Source organism: Antechinus flavipes, chromosome 2, assembly GCF_016432865.1.
Source record: "Antechinus flavipes isolate AdamAnt ecotype Samford, QLD, Australia chromosome 2, AdamAnt_v2, whole genome shotgun sequence".
Lineage (NCBI taxonomy): Eukaryota > Metazoa > Chordata > Mammalia > Dasyuromorphia > Dasyuridae > Antechinus > Antechinus flavipes.
The window spans coordinates 87,200,581-87,214,342 of NC_067399.1; positions in this window are offsets into that span (position 1 = coordinate 87,200,581).

The window sequence follows — 13,762 nt, forward strand, 5'->3', positions numbered from 1 at the left end:
CCAACCACTTTAGAATGCAATAAAAGCCCCAAAGGGCGTGGACTTGATAGCGGGAAAAGGAGGATTATTTTTCTTTTCCTTTCCTTTTCTATAACTCCAAGCTGGGGGAAGAGAGCTGTTCCCAGTATCTGCCTTCAAATCCCTGTCCCTAACTATAACCTTAGGTTAGTCACTTAATCTCTCAGCCTCAATTTACTCCTTTTCAAAAGGAGTGATTATAATTGGCATTCATAAGCAGGTTTGGGAGGGTTTCAATGCGAATCCTGCCACCCTTTCTCAAGTGCACTAGTTGCATTATTATGTTTCTTCATAATGTCCTGGTTTCCTGTGTATGCAATGATGAATTGCAGCTTCTAGTACCCCAAGACCTAGGAAAGGTGCTCCTTGAGGTGCTCCTTGAGGGACTCCTGTAAGGAGTCCTCAAAGGATTCTGCAAAGGATCTTGGTGCATCTGCACTTTGGCCAGTGCCCAAGGTTGCTAGGTTTCCTTGTCTTGAATTACCTTCCACATTTTTAGCTGTCCACTATGATACCAGCGGCTTAAAGATGTCCCAATGCCTAAACTCTTTTAGTAGCAAAAGAAATGTAGAAAAACAGTTTATTGGATTGGGTGTTAGGGACAGTACACTTCGAAGCATTTTCTCCTCTACTAAGAATTCGCTACGATTGAAAAGCGCCCACTAGAGGTCACAAAAAGTTATTTTACTTTGTTGCTTAGATTTATTTAAAAAAAAAAAAGAATTGGGGTTCTCTGTATTCAGAACAATTATTGTTGGTCATTAAAGATAGAAAGTCCAATTTCTTTTTCCCCCTCTCATAAGCTTTGGACAATTTACATTTCCAGCACTTAATGGAATTAAAAGCTGAGAAGCAGCTTATTTGCTGAATAGGCATCATTACACCAATTGGGAAAGGCTTCCTGAAAGAAGTTGGTCCCAAGGCAGGTTTTGGCGATGGACTTGGCTTGGTGGAGAAAAAGAGTATTTTCTATAGCAAAAGCTTGAATGTATGTAGCAAGTCTAGTGCCGAGAAGAGTGAGCACATTGATTTGGCTGAAGATATGGGGGAGGAGGAGAGTATTTCAAGGCCCAGCTAGCTATATAATTTAAATCTTATCTAAATGGAAGCTTTTCAAGCAAAGGAATAACGTGAAAGCAATGTTTTAAGGAAGATTATTTTAAGAAGGTGTGATAGACTGGAGACAGGAAGACCATTTACAAAAGAGTAGCAATAATCCAGGCTAGAAGTGTCCCTTGGGGTGACTGAGGGGCAGCGATGAGAAACATTAAAGTCAAAGAATCAGCAGGGTCCGGGAATGGATTGGTTTATGGGGCATGAAGGACAAAGAAAAATCCAGGAAGATGAGCATGGAGACCAGAGTATGGTTCACACTCTCAAGAGCCAATTCCATGAGGAGTTGTTGAAAAATACTTTCAAGAAGCATCATAAGCAACAGAATGTGGATCAGCTGGAAAGATTATTATTTGCTCTGGCATTTGCTATTTCTGTTTTCAGTTTCTCTCTGTACAAAATTATTTTAAAAAAACCTTTTCAATTGAGTCTATTGATGAAATGAAATAAGCTTCAAATTAAATTAGGAGCTTGGAAAACAGATTAATTTGATGACAACACAATTTTGTATCTCCTAGGTATACTTTACATTCTGAATGCATAGAGGACTATGTTTAAATCACTTAATTCATTTCAACAGTAATATCCTGGTTTCAGTTTAAATTCAGAGATCAGTCAGTGCTATTGACTTCTGCAGCACTCAAATCATTTTGGGAAAAAAAGCATTAATGTTCTACTAAATAGGAGTTTGGGAAATACCACCCAGAAATCACTTTTTTTTGGTTAACTTTTTAAAAAATATGTCTTTTTGTTATGACAATATAATAATTTTTTGACATATCTCCTCTCTTTCCTTTACCCAAGGAGCTTTTTCATGTTAAAATTGGAATTGAACCTATAATCTCATTGGCTTAGGGAATTCCTGATGAGGAAAACTCTATGCAGTTGAGCATCTTTGATGCAGTTTATAATCGTAGAGAGTTGATTTTAAAAAGGGGTTGGGAGAGATCAATATATTGACAGCATCTAACAGTAAATGTAACATTGTGACATGTTTACTTGGTTCTGTTTGCTACTCTGTATACTTCATATTAATTTTCTCACAATTCTTTGAATTTATCACGTTTGTTATTTCTCATAACAGTAATATTCTACCATATTCAAATAGCAAGATTTGTTTCCCTATTCATCAATGGATAGAGCTCTACTTTGTTTCCAGTTTGAGGGGAGGACTTTTGGGTTTTTTTACTATAACAAAGTATTGTATATACTGAAACCTTTCTGTCTGACCTCCTTGGGTATATGCTTAAATCAAAAAAAACAATAAACTAAAGGATATTTACATTTTAGCAATTTTTTTAAAAGTCCAATTGTTCTCCAAAACTGTTGGACCATTTCATAATTCTGTCAATTCTATTAGTGTCCCATTTTTCTGCAGTATTATCTCCATCTTTTCTAGCTTGTTGGTATAAGATAAAACTTCAAAGATGTTTTGATTTGAAGTTCTCTTGCTGTAATTCAGAGAGGTCTTATTAATAGTTATTAATTCATCTTTTGAGAACTTTTTTTTAACATTCTTTGACCAAGTGCACAATGGGAAATGGTACATGATCTTATTTAGTTTTTAGTTTTTTCTATATCTGGGATATCGACCCTATCCCATTGAAGGGTCGATATCCCCTTATCAATGATATTTGAAACAAAATCTTAATCAAGTTTTCTTCCAACTTAGCTGCATTATTTTGTTCATGTCAAAGCTTTTCAGATTCACATCACGTTATTCAAATTGTTTATTATTTTCTAATCTCCTTTATACTTTGTTAAGAATTTCCCCTCTCATAGTTGTAAAAGATACCTCTATCCATCTAGTCATTCTTTTAATTTTTTGTATAATTTTTTATGTTTAAGTCAAATCTTTATGTTGATTTGGAATTTATTGTGGTAATATGCTATAAAAACACCATCTAAACTTTTTTTCCAAACTGCTTTAATTCTGTCTCATAACATTCTCCAAGTTTTTTACACTTGTGTTTTTAAACTGTGTTTTATTGCATATTTTACTTCTGTTTTTTATTATGATCTGAAAATTTTTTATGGTCCTTCTGAGAATATCTTCCATAGTCTCTGTATATGTATCTTCTATGTGCCAGTTATTTACATCTTTTCTCCTCTTTAAAATGAGAACTCCTTGAGGCTAAGGGTTATTTTTGCTTCTATAACTACAGCTGCTGGCACTGTCACAGTGACATTGGCATACAGTAAACTCTTAATAAATATTTGTTGATTTACTATCTTTGGAGAGTTGTTGAAGTTAATTGCTCCCTTTTTATTGTCTTCTCTTCAGGCTCTTATTGATCAACAATATTTGTCCATCATGCTATAGTTTTTCATTCCTCCTCAGTTCACCTTTGAGATTTTGAAATTGCTCCCTTTCTTTTCTCTCCTTCCCTACAATTATTTTCAGACAATTTAATCTATTCATGGCAGAAGGTATTGAAGACTGGGTGCAGTAGTTGACTCAGATAATGTAGCACCTTCCTGATGTAAAGAAAAAGTGAAGTTCCCTCTCAGAATGTCAAGTTAATTCTTGTGGTATACTTGTAGAAAGTTACAGATAAGAGCCATACAAGATGAACAGTCACTGATGAATTGCAAGATCTCTACTATTGGAGGGAATACCCATCTTGATAATAATCCCACACACATCAAATTATGAGCTAAGGTATTTGTTGATTGAGGAGCTGAGTTTTTTAAACATGTTTAATTCTACTCTCTTATTGAAGTTCTAATTTTGCAATTTTCTGACTGAAGCTCAAATTCACAGATGCAAAACATACAGGAAAACAATAACATAGAACTCAGTGGTAAAAATCCTGGAAAACATAAGCAAATATGTCAGAATTAGAAAAAATCATCTGAGTCATCAGATTACCTAAGAAAAGAGAGATACCTTTTTCCCCAGAAAAAAATCATTGAAGAAATTTCCTAGATGTAATAAAATAAAAAGATAAAACATACAGATTAATAGAATTTCTTTGATGCCCTTAGAGAGAAATTTGCTAAGAGGCAATTCTTCCAGAAACATTTTTGTCAAATGTCAAGTTCATCAGTAGAGGGAATTTCATAAGCAGTTAAGAAATATATTATCAAGAAATCCAAATTCAACTCCCAAAAGATTATTTACTTAATAGGAGAAAACATGTAACCATCTCCCAAGTCCCAAGTTCTGGTCTTACACAGACTCCCCTCAAAGTCACTCTCTTGCTCATTTAGATCTCATTCAAATTTCCTTTTGAATGTTCAGATTTAGCTTTGTTTAATAGCCCTCCAATGGCATGATTTAAAGGATTCCTATTTCCTAGTCTCACCTATCAGACAACCTTTGTTTTATTTTCCCCAGAATTCAGGAGCCCATAACAACAACAACAAAAGGATTTTTCTTTTTTTCTGGTGGGTCTCACTATATACTTTAAAGACTTCTACAATCATTTTCCAGTCTTATATCCCTATCCTAAGTATTAGAATTCTCTCCCATCCTCTTCACCAGGGAAAAGAACAATGGCTTTCTAGAGAATCAAATTGTTATATTCTAATGAGTTACAAATACTTTCTATTCAAGGGACTTATATAGAATATCAGCCTTACAGTACTACTATAAGGGTTTATGTTGATCCCCAAAAGGTAACTGCATCTCAGGTTCCCATAGATTGTGAACCACACAAATGACTTAATAGTAAAAAAAAAAAAAAAGCAGAGCTCATGTTTTGTTCCTCAGCACTATCACAGTCCCTTGCTGAAGAGCTCTGTGTTCAAATCTTGGTCCAGGGACTCTTGAGGGTTCGGAACTGTTCTCAAATCTGAAATTCAAAAATTCCTAAGATTTGGTCCTTATGATTAGCCACTTCATATCCACCGTCCCTTTTCTAAGAGGTCTATCATTGTATTCCTACATCTGCCATTTACCATCCGGAGGCAAGTTCTTTAGGGAGAAATTGTGTCTATGAAAATAGGCTTCTTTCTCTCAGTGATCCAGATTAGTTCTTAGGTACCTGTTTTCTTACCTCTTTCTTACTTCTCTTCTTCCTCATCTCAGTCTTCTGGCTTTCCTTATGTTTTTCAAAACCAGCTAAACAGCTCACATTTTGTAAGAAGCCTTTCTTGGTCCCACTTAATGCTAGTACATTTCCTTTAGTTTGTATATACTTATTTGTACATACTTGTTTGTATGATGCTTCCCCTAAGTCTGTGAGTTCCTTAAGAGTAGGGACTTTTTTTTTTTAAATCCCTAGCATTTAGCACAATCTTTGGCAAGAAATAAGTGCATAACACATACTTGTTGACTTGACTCTTTGGATTATTCATCTCTGTTTTCTTTTCTAGGTTCTATTCAAAGGAACCATTTACATCTATAATAACCTATCCTAATCAGGCACTGCCATAGGTATAGTCTTATTTGTCTAGAAGACAGAATGTTTTACAGATAAATCAAGGTTTCAAACAATGATCTCACATTTTTATTTATTCTAGTTGCCCAGAGTTAAGAGAAATTATACTTTACCCTAGATTCTTCTATCTAGTTAAACTAAAAATGTTTGAAAATGAAAATTTATTTTCAATTTTCCTCAGTATTTCCAATCATTTTTACAGGAAAAAGAAAGCTGATTGAAGCTTTTGATGTGTAAATCAGTTCAGGAACAAACCTTTAGCAATTACCTAGGAAGAACCTACAAGGAAGTTTGATATGCAAATCAATAATCAACATTAGGTAATTCCAATTTAACGCTGAATCAATAAAGCTCAAGAGGGGATTCCTTGTAAATGTTATACAGCATTAATAAAAGAACAATAGGGTTCTTTAACTAAAATTTTAGCATAATTCAAAAGAAGGGGAGATATGAGATGGCCCCACATAAGTGACACATGGTTAACAAAAATACTGGAGAACTTTGAGGTGTCTTCAAAATGTCAGGTTCAAGAAGCATCCCTAATTAATCAACTAATTGATTAGCATTTTATCAGCTACTACTTTTTTTCCTACTATGATAGGATCTCAGGATACAAATATAAGGAATGAAGCCATCTCAAAGACACAGAAGTTTTTGGTATAACTCCTCCATTGGAACTAGGTGAAACCAGGGGAAACATCCAGAAAACAAAAATTTGGATATGATTTACAAATGCCTAATGATGGTATTATTTTTATTGAAAACTAACAGGTCACAAAAGATCTTGGAGGGAGGGGAGATCAATCAGTAAGTAATTTTTTAAACTATGCAATCACAGAATTTTAGAGCTAAAAGAAGTATTAGTGACCAAATCCAGCCAATATTTGTTTTGTTGTTGGGACAGAGTTAACTTATCTCACTCAGGTTAGGAGAGCAACAACCACTGCTGATCTGTGTCAAAGCTTTGATCTGCTCCCTTTCTGGTCAAGGCCAATATTGGGACAGGATTTTAAAGTGAAATAACAAGTCACCTTTAGTCCCATTGTAGCTTTTATCTACCTGAGCTCAATTGATCTACCAAGTTTAGCCTCCCCAGTAGCAGGATCTACAGGCTTGATTCCTGGCTGGCCAATTCATTTTATAGACCAGAAAACAGACACAGAGAGTGTGGGACTTCCCTAGGATCATTCAGGTGTGATAATAGTAAAAGAACGAGGATGGAGACCCAGGTTTTCTGAATCCTGTGTAGGGACTTTGTGTGTGTGTGTGTCACTACTGCATTTTCTTCTAATGTGCCATACTCTTTCCCAAATCTAATTATTCAAAAGCATGCAAGATGGTCTCCCTAACTCCAATCTTTTTTATTTTATCCACCCCAACCCATCCATATAACCTTGATAATTATTTTTTATTAAGCATAATTTTCATCAGGTGAGATTAAAAAATGAATAAAATACAAGCAACAGACTAGTTCATCTCAGCAGAGAAAACCATCTAAATTTTCCCTAAAGCAGAATCTCACTCTCTCTGACTCCCAGTATTAAAGGTAAAAAAAAAAAAAGAAAAAAGAAAAAAGAAAAAGAAAAACCCCAGAAAACTTCACAAGCCCCTTCTGCCAAGCATCCCAACAGTCAGCACCCATTGAAGCTGGAATTATTCACCTTGGTGCAAAAAGTTGTAATAACCTACATTAGCACCCCAACTGATTCACCATGCTATTTCCTCTACATTGGCTTAATTAGAAAGGAATTTGTTCACCCCATAGCAACTTCCACTCAGGTATATGAGAGGCTATTAATTTCCCTTCTGTACTTCTAGGGGAAAATTTATACTAATGGTGGTAACCTTCCTCCTCAGTCTCTAAACTTAACTTTCAAAATCTTTGTCCACCATGTTATTCAGCCTTCGTTTTGGAAAAGAACCAATGACATCACAGGTGATATCTTGACATTAATTGGATTAAAGGGAGGCAGAGTTGTGCAAAATCATTAGTCTCTATAGCAGGACAAAAGTCAAAACAACAACCAAAAAAAAAAAATAACAAAAAAACAGAAAACTTCACAAGCCCCTTCTGCCAAGCATCCCAACAGTCTCCCCAGCAGGTTCTACAGGCTTGATTCCTGGCTGGCCAATACATTTTATAGACCAGAAAACAGACACAGAGAATGTGGGACTTCCCTAGGATCACACAGGTATGATAGTAGTAAAAGAACGAGGATGGAGACCCAGGTTTTCTCAATCCTGTGTAGGGACTTTTGTGTGTGTGTGTGTCACTACTGGATCTTCTTCTAATGTGCCATACTCTTTCCTAAACCTAATTATTCAAAAGCATGCAAGATGGTCTCCCTAACTCCAGTCTTTTTTATTTTATCCATCCCAACCCTGTGTTGGTGAGAAGTGGGAAAGGGGGGTGGTCGAAGGAGAGAGGGAAGAAAATGAAGGGCTCATATGTAACAATAATGTGGCTTTGGAGAAGACCATGGGAAACAAAGTGAAAAGGGTGATTCTGGAACTGGCTCATATATAATTGGGGAAAGGGGATGTCTACCTCAAGCATTTGAAGATTTTCCCCTGTGGAATGGGCGGATGAGAACAATTTGTTCCAACAGCCATGAAGGCAGCTGAAGCAGGTGCTGTGGATTGCTTAGAGCTTAGTCAGGCATAATCAAGATCATACACAGTGACATCTGTGTCAAATAATATCCCCTGGGAAATCATCTTCAAGTCTCATGCAATTCTTTGCCCCAAATCCTTCTGGAAGATGTATTCCAGGGGCCAAAATCCACATGTCCTCAGAACCAGGTCCATTACATGGATATGTCTTGTGTGGAAAAGGTAAGCAAAATGAGATCTCTCATGATTGTGGAAATTAAATAGATAGAATAGACCTTAAGTTACAAAACCTGGACTTTTAGTTAACTGGAACCCTGATAAATTACTTAAGACCTCAGTGTCCTAGTTGTATCTCTAAGATTATAATATGGCTAGAAGGTACAGATCTGCCTTGGTATAGGGAAATTTCCTGTCAATGAAATCACAGATCCATTCCCTCTCTCTGCCCTATATTTTGCCACTTACTTGCTTATGATCCTTCTCAGACTTAGTTTCCTTATCTCTGAAATGGAGATAGTTATACTTGTGCTACATCAAAGGGTTGTTGTGAGACTCAAATGAGATAATTTATGTAAAGTTCTTTATAACTATAAATTGCTACATAAATGTGAGCTATTACCTTGATATTTTGATGGATCTACAATTTTACCCACCTACACACATTCCCTCCCATGCTTCAGTATTGTTCTCTAATTGTTTCATGTGGGCACTTCTTGTCTGCCTTTGAGTTGGGCTCAAATTCATAGTGATTTTACTGCCAATACCACATAAGAATGATGTGACTGGTACCCTCTTGAAGGCAAGTCCTAAGGTCTTATTTCAAAATACCACCATATATACTGTTTGTTCTATTTAGCCTACTCTCTGGAATATTCAATGATTTTGTTTCTGCTTTAAAAGTCTCTTGTAAATCTGGTTTCTAAGATTTCTTTCAGCTCTAAGTCTATGAAATCAGATCATTTTAATAGTTTTTGCTTTGTGTATTTATATTCACTCATGCTTAGAATCCACAGATTCAGTAGACTTGGTTTGAAATAGTTTGCCTCATAGCCCACCCTTGCTTTATATGTATAAATCCTACTCTAGTTTTCATAAGTAGGCAGAGGGTTGGTCTAGTGGAGAAAGTACTGGACCTGGAGTCAGAAAGGCCCAAGTTCCAATATGGCCTCAGACTCTTACTAGCTATGGGCCCTTGGGCAAACCATTTAACCTGTTTGCCTCACTTTCACCATCTGTAAAATGAGCTGGAGAATGAAATGACAAGCCATTCCATTATCTTTGCTAAGAAAACTTCAAATGGGGTCAGGAAAAATTGGACACAACCCACAGCAGTTTTCATAAATGAAAGCTTCTAGCTTACTTGAAATATTTGGCCTATTATTCTCAACTTTTCTTGTAGAAGCAAAACATGGTATTTTAAAAAAGAATGTGAGACAATCTCAAAGTTTTGGCCAACATTTTAATTTCTTTTTTTTTTGCAAGATAAAAACTTTATTATATCAGAAGTAAAAAATAACAAAGATTATGAATTGAACTCTAAATTTTGTTTCTATCTTCTTTTTTGCATTTTTTATTAAAGCTTTTTATATATAAAACATCTGCAAGGGTAATTTTTCAACACTGACCCTTGAAAAAACTTCTGTTTCAACTTTTCCCCTCCTTCTCTTCATCCCCTCCCCTAGATGGCAGGTAGTCCCATACATCCAACACTTTAATTTCAATAACTTCAAATGTCCAAGAATGTGGAGGGAGGAATAAAAGAATGTCTACTATAATGACATCTGGACTTTCTCCTGCTGCCTATAGTTGTTTTAAATAAAGAGCTCCAGAATACTAATTTCATAAACAGCAAATCTCTTTAGCTGTAGAGGGGAGCCATAATCCAGGAGGTTGTGCTTCTTCCCTCCTTCCTGTCACCTATCCATTATTTCTGCTTTTAGAAGAAATTTTCTTTTTTCCCCCATGAAACTTCTTTCTGTATTTCCCTACTTTGAGTAAGTCACTTGACAAGGTTTAAAAATCAAGATATGTTTATCTCTATTTTATTTCTCAAGATTGCTCTTGTTGAGTGATGGGTAGACATGAACTTCTTCATAGACACAGGGTTATTGAGACTTTATTCCCAAGCACTGACATCCCAAGGAGGCATGCTTCTTTCTCACAGTCAGTCTTCTGCCTGGGTTAAAAAAGAGAAGTATAGAGAAAATCCATGTCCCCATAGAATTGTTCTATATTAAGGAACAATTGGGCACAATTTGGAAAGAGATAATATTTCTCCGGACTAGTGATAGTTCCAAGCACAGTCTAGGGATGAGTAGCAGATGAAAGTAGTCTTTATTCTGCTAAGGATAAATAGGTTAGGGTCCTTGACTTTCTGAGGATGACGGGGGAGTTCAATGAGTTAGGTTAGTTTGGGAAGTGGTCCATCTCGAAACATGGGCATTCTCATAGAGAAGACACATTTCTGGGAAATTAATTCAGAATCCTGTCTTGCCAGGAAGGCTGCTCCAGGTGAGAAGGTATGTCTCCATGCCATAGGAAAATGCAGCTCGTAGGAAGCACTGAGAAAAAAAGTAGACTTGGAAACAATCCCCTGGAACATAATCTACCAGTTTCCTGTCCTCAAAATGCATTTTCCCCAGGTGCCAAAATTCCTTGATATTCTTAATTCTCTTTCTGTTTTTCCTTTCTCTCACTCAAAAATTTCTTTCTACACTCCTTACTCTGCTCTTCTTATCCCCTACCTCAAGTCTCAAACACTCAACACCACATGGATGTACTTAAGCCAATAACTTAGAAAGCTGCCCATGAGCACTTAGGACTTCTTGTTTTTTAATGGTAGCACTTGAAAGAAGCCACAATTCCATTAGGGCCCACTCTCCTGCAATGTAGACCCTCGTAGTGGCCAGCTTCTTGCTAATAAACTTTTCTATACTTAGCAAGACCGGTTGTCCAACAGTAGGCAGAAAAAGATTGTTGCCAGAGCTGTCATTAAAGCTGTCCAGCTTTGTAGGACATAAGAAGTTATACCGCTGGCATAAAAATAAAAGAGATAGCTAGCAATTATATGTTTTAAGGCTTTAAAAGAACTTTACATAAATTATCTCTTTTTATCCTCACAACAACCTTGGGCATAAAAATAAAGGAGACTAGTGTCCCCCATTTTATAGTTGAGGAAACTGAGACTTAGATTGATAAACTGACTTGTCCACTATCATACAGCCTGACTCTAAATCCAGAACTCCATTCATCATATCACCTAACTGCTTGTCTTAGAGAGCATCTAAGGTCATTACCATGTCATGATGAGTCATTGGAATAGAACTTTCAGCACTCTCTTCCTTCTCTCTCTAAAAGGCTGTAGCCCAGAACTCTCAAATTTGGAATAGCTAGAGGATCAATCCCAAAGTCAGCACTATTTTCCTTCTTTCCCTAGAAGACTTCCGTTCTGTAATACCCACTACTTAAGTACGTAGCTTCCTTCTCCTAGGGCTACAAGCAGTTATGCTGGGCTTCTGCCACTACCTTGAGGTAGATAAACTGGGGTGCAGAACTTCTTGCCACTCATTTACTGCCCCTCAACAAAATTTCCTCAACTTCAGACACCTTTACAAACACACATACTTAGCAACAAACCTTAACATATGATCCTCCATTAATTCTTAGTCAATGGTATTCTTTGTATCACTGTACATACAGTCTTTACTGGGAACAAATGTTTACACTAATACTGAGTTTTAAAATAAATTTCCCTTTACCACAGAAACATATCACTTTGCATAACTGCGGGAGGGACTATGCTGGATCATATGTATGATCATAAGGTGAAGTTGGAAATGAGTGATTCTGGGGAACTTCTTGACTTCCTTTCTGGAAAAAAAAAGTCATTTGAATATCGGGAAATGGTTTGCATACTGACAGAACAAGAGATGTCAGTATGGTCTCTCCTTTATTTCCAGCTACGCTCACCTCTGAGTATATAGCTTCCTGAATAAAATCAGAATTTTTTTTAATTCTAAAGAAATCAAATTTGTTGAGTAAATTCCAGAGACAAAGGAAAACCCTAATTATCTTTTAGCTTCTTCATTGGGAAAGTCCTTAGGATCTTATTTTTTCATATAGTATTAAATTTTTCCAAATTATATAATTTTAGATAAATTTTAATTTTAAACATTCATTTTTTTAATTGAGCTCCTAATTTTTTCTCTCTTCTTCAACTTCCCTTTCCATGAGATGATAAACAATTTGATATAGGTTATATATGTACAATTATATAAAACATTTTACATTTTACATCAATCATGTTGTAAAAGAAGAAACAGAACAAAAGAAAAGAACCATGAAAAAAATGAAGAATGTGAAAAATAGTATGCTTCAGTCTGCTTCTGCTTAGTTCACTCAGCATCAGTTCATGTAAGTCTTTCCAGGTTTATCTGAAATCTACCTGCTCATCATTTCTTATAACAAAATAGTATTCTATTACATCTATATATCTCAATTTATTCAGCCATTTCCCAATTGATGAGTATCCCCTCAGTTTCCAGTCTTTTGCCATTAGGCAAAGATCCTATTTTAAACAAGGTCCAATTATGTTGGCAGTCATCTCATCCATTTATATCTATGTGTGGATATCAGGAGATATTCATCATATGAGAGCAAAGTAGCTATGGGAGTTAGAGGAGAGACTGGGATAGTGGAAGTAGAAGGCTTTACTCAGAGAGCACAATGGCTCCAAGAAACAACTGTCCTGGTATTAGACAGACATTCTCCTAGCTGAATCAATCAAACTGGAAATTCTAGGAAGAAGCAGAGATTTTCACATGTGATGTCTGCCTTGGGACCTCAAGGCCTCAGTATAGGACTGGCAGGATAAAAATCCAAATGGAGAGAAGGGCCCTATCCAATTCTTTCCATTTATGTATCATATCTCAGGCACACACAGTTGGGATCCTTATAGCAGGGAGCCTTAAGTTTTAGTGTGTGTCATAAATCTCTTGGGCAATCTGATGAAGCATATGGATCCCTTAGAGAGTAAGGATATATGCATAGGATTATAAAGGAAATTTTTTTTAATTCATGGATCCCAGCTTAATAACCCCTGTTCTAGAGAGTCTACCCAATAGAGCTCAAATAAATTTCCAACATAAATAAAATTGTTCACTCTGTTCCTTTTACTTTATATAGAGAGGTACTATCTTCACTGACATTAAAGAACTATAAATTAAGGAATTAGCATCTTTCTAAGAAGCACAGGATTTTATGAGAGGTCAGCTTCACCTCATTGTTATTATTTCTGCTTCAGGAAAGTTCAATATTATATATAAATATGTATAATTTATATAAATATATATTATTTATATATTATTATGTATTTATACATACATGTATAATACATGTGTATATTATATATAATGTATACATTATGTATATTTATATATATAATTTTATAAATATGTAAATATTATGATATAAATTAAAAATGTATATGTAAAATATCCACTATGTGTAACCTGTGGCCAAGCAGCCCTAGGCTCTGTTTTCATAAAGCTAGGTTCATTTTCAAGATGTTGTCCCCTAAATCATATCACTTTATCTCATTTTGCCCCCATCTAGAACACTCTTGAGAAATCTGA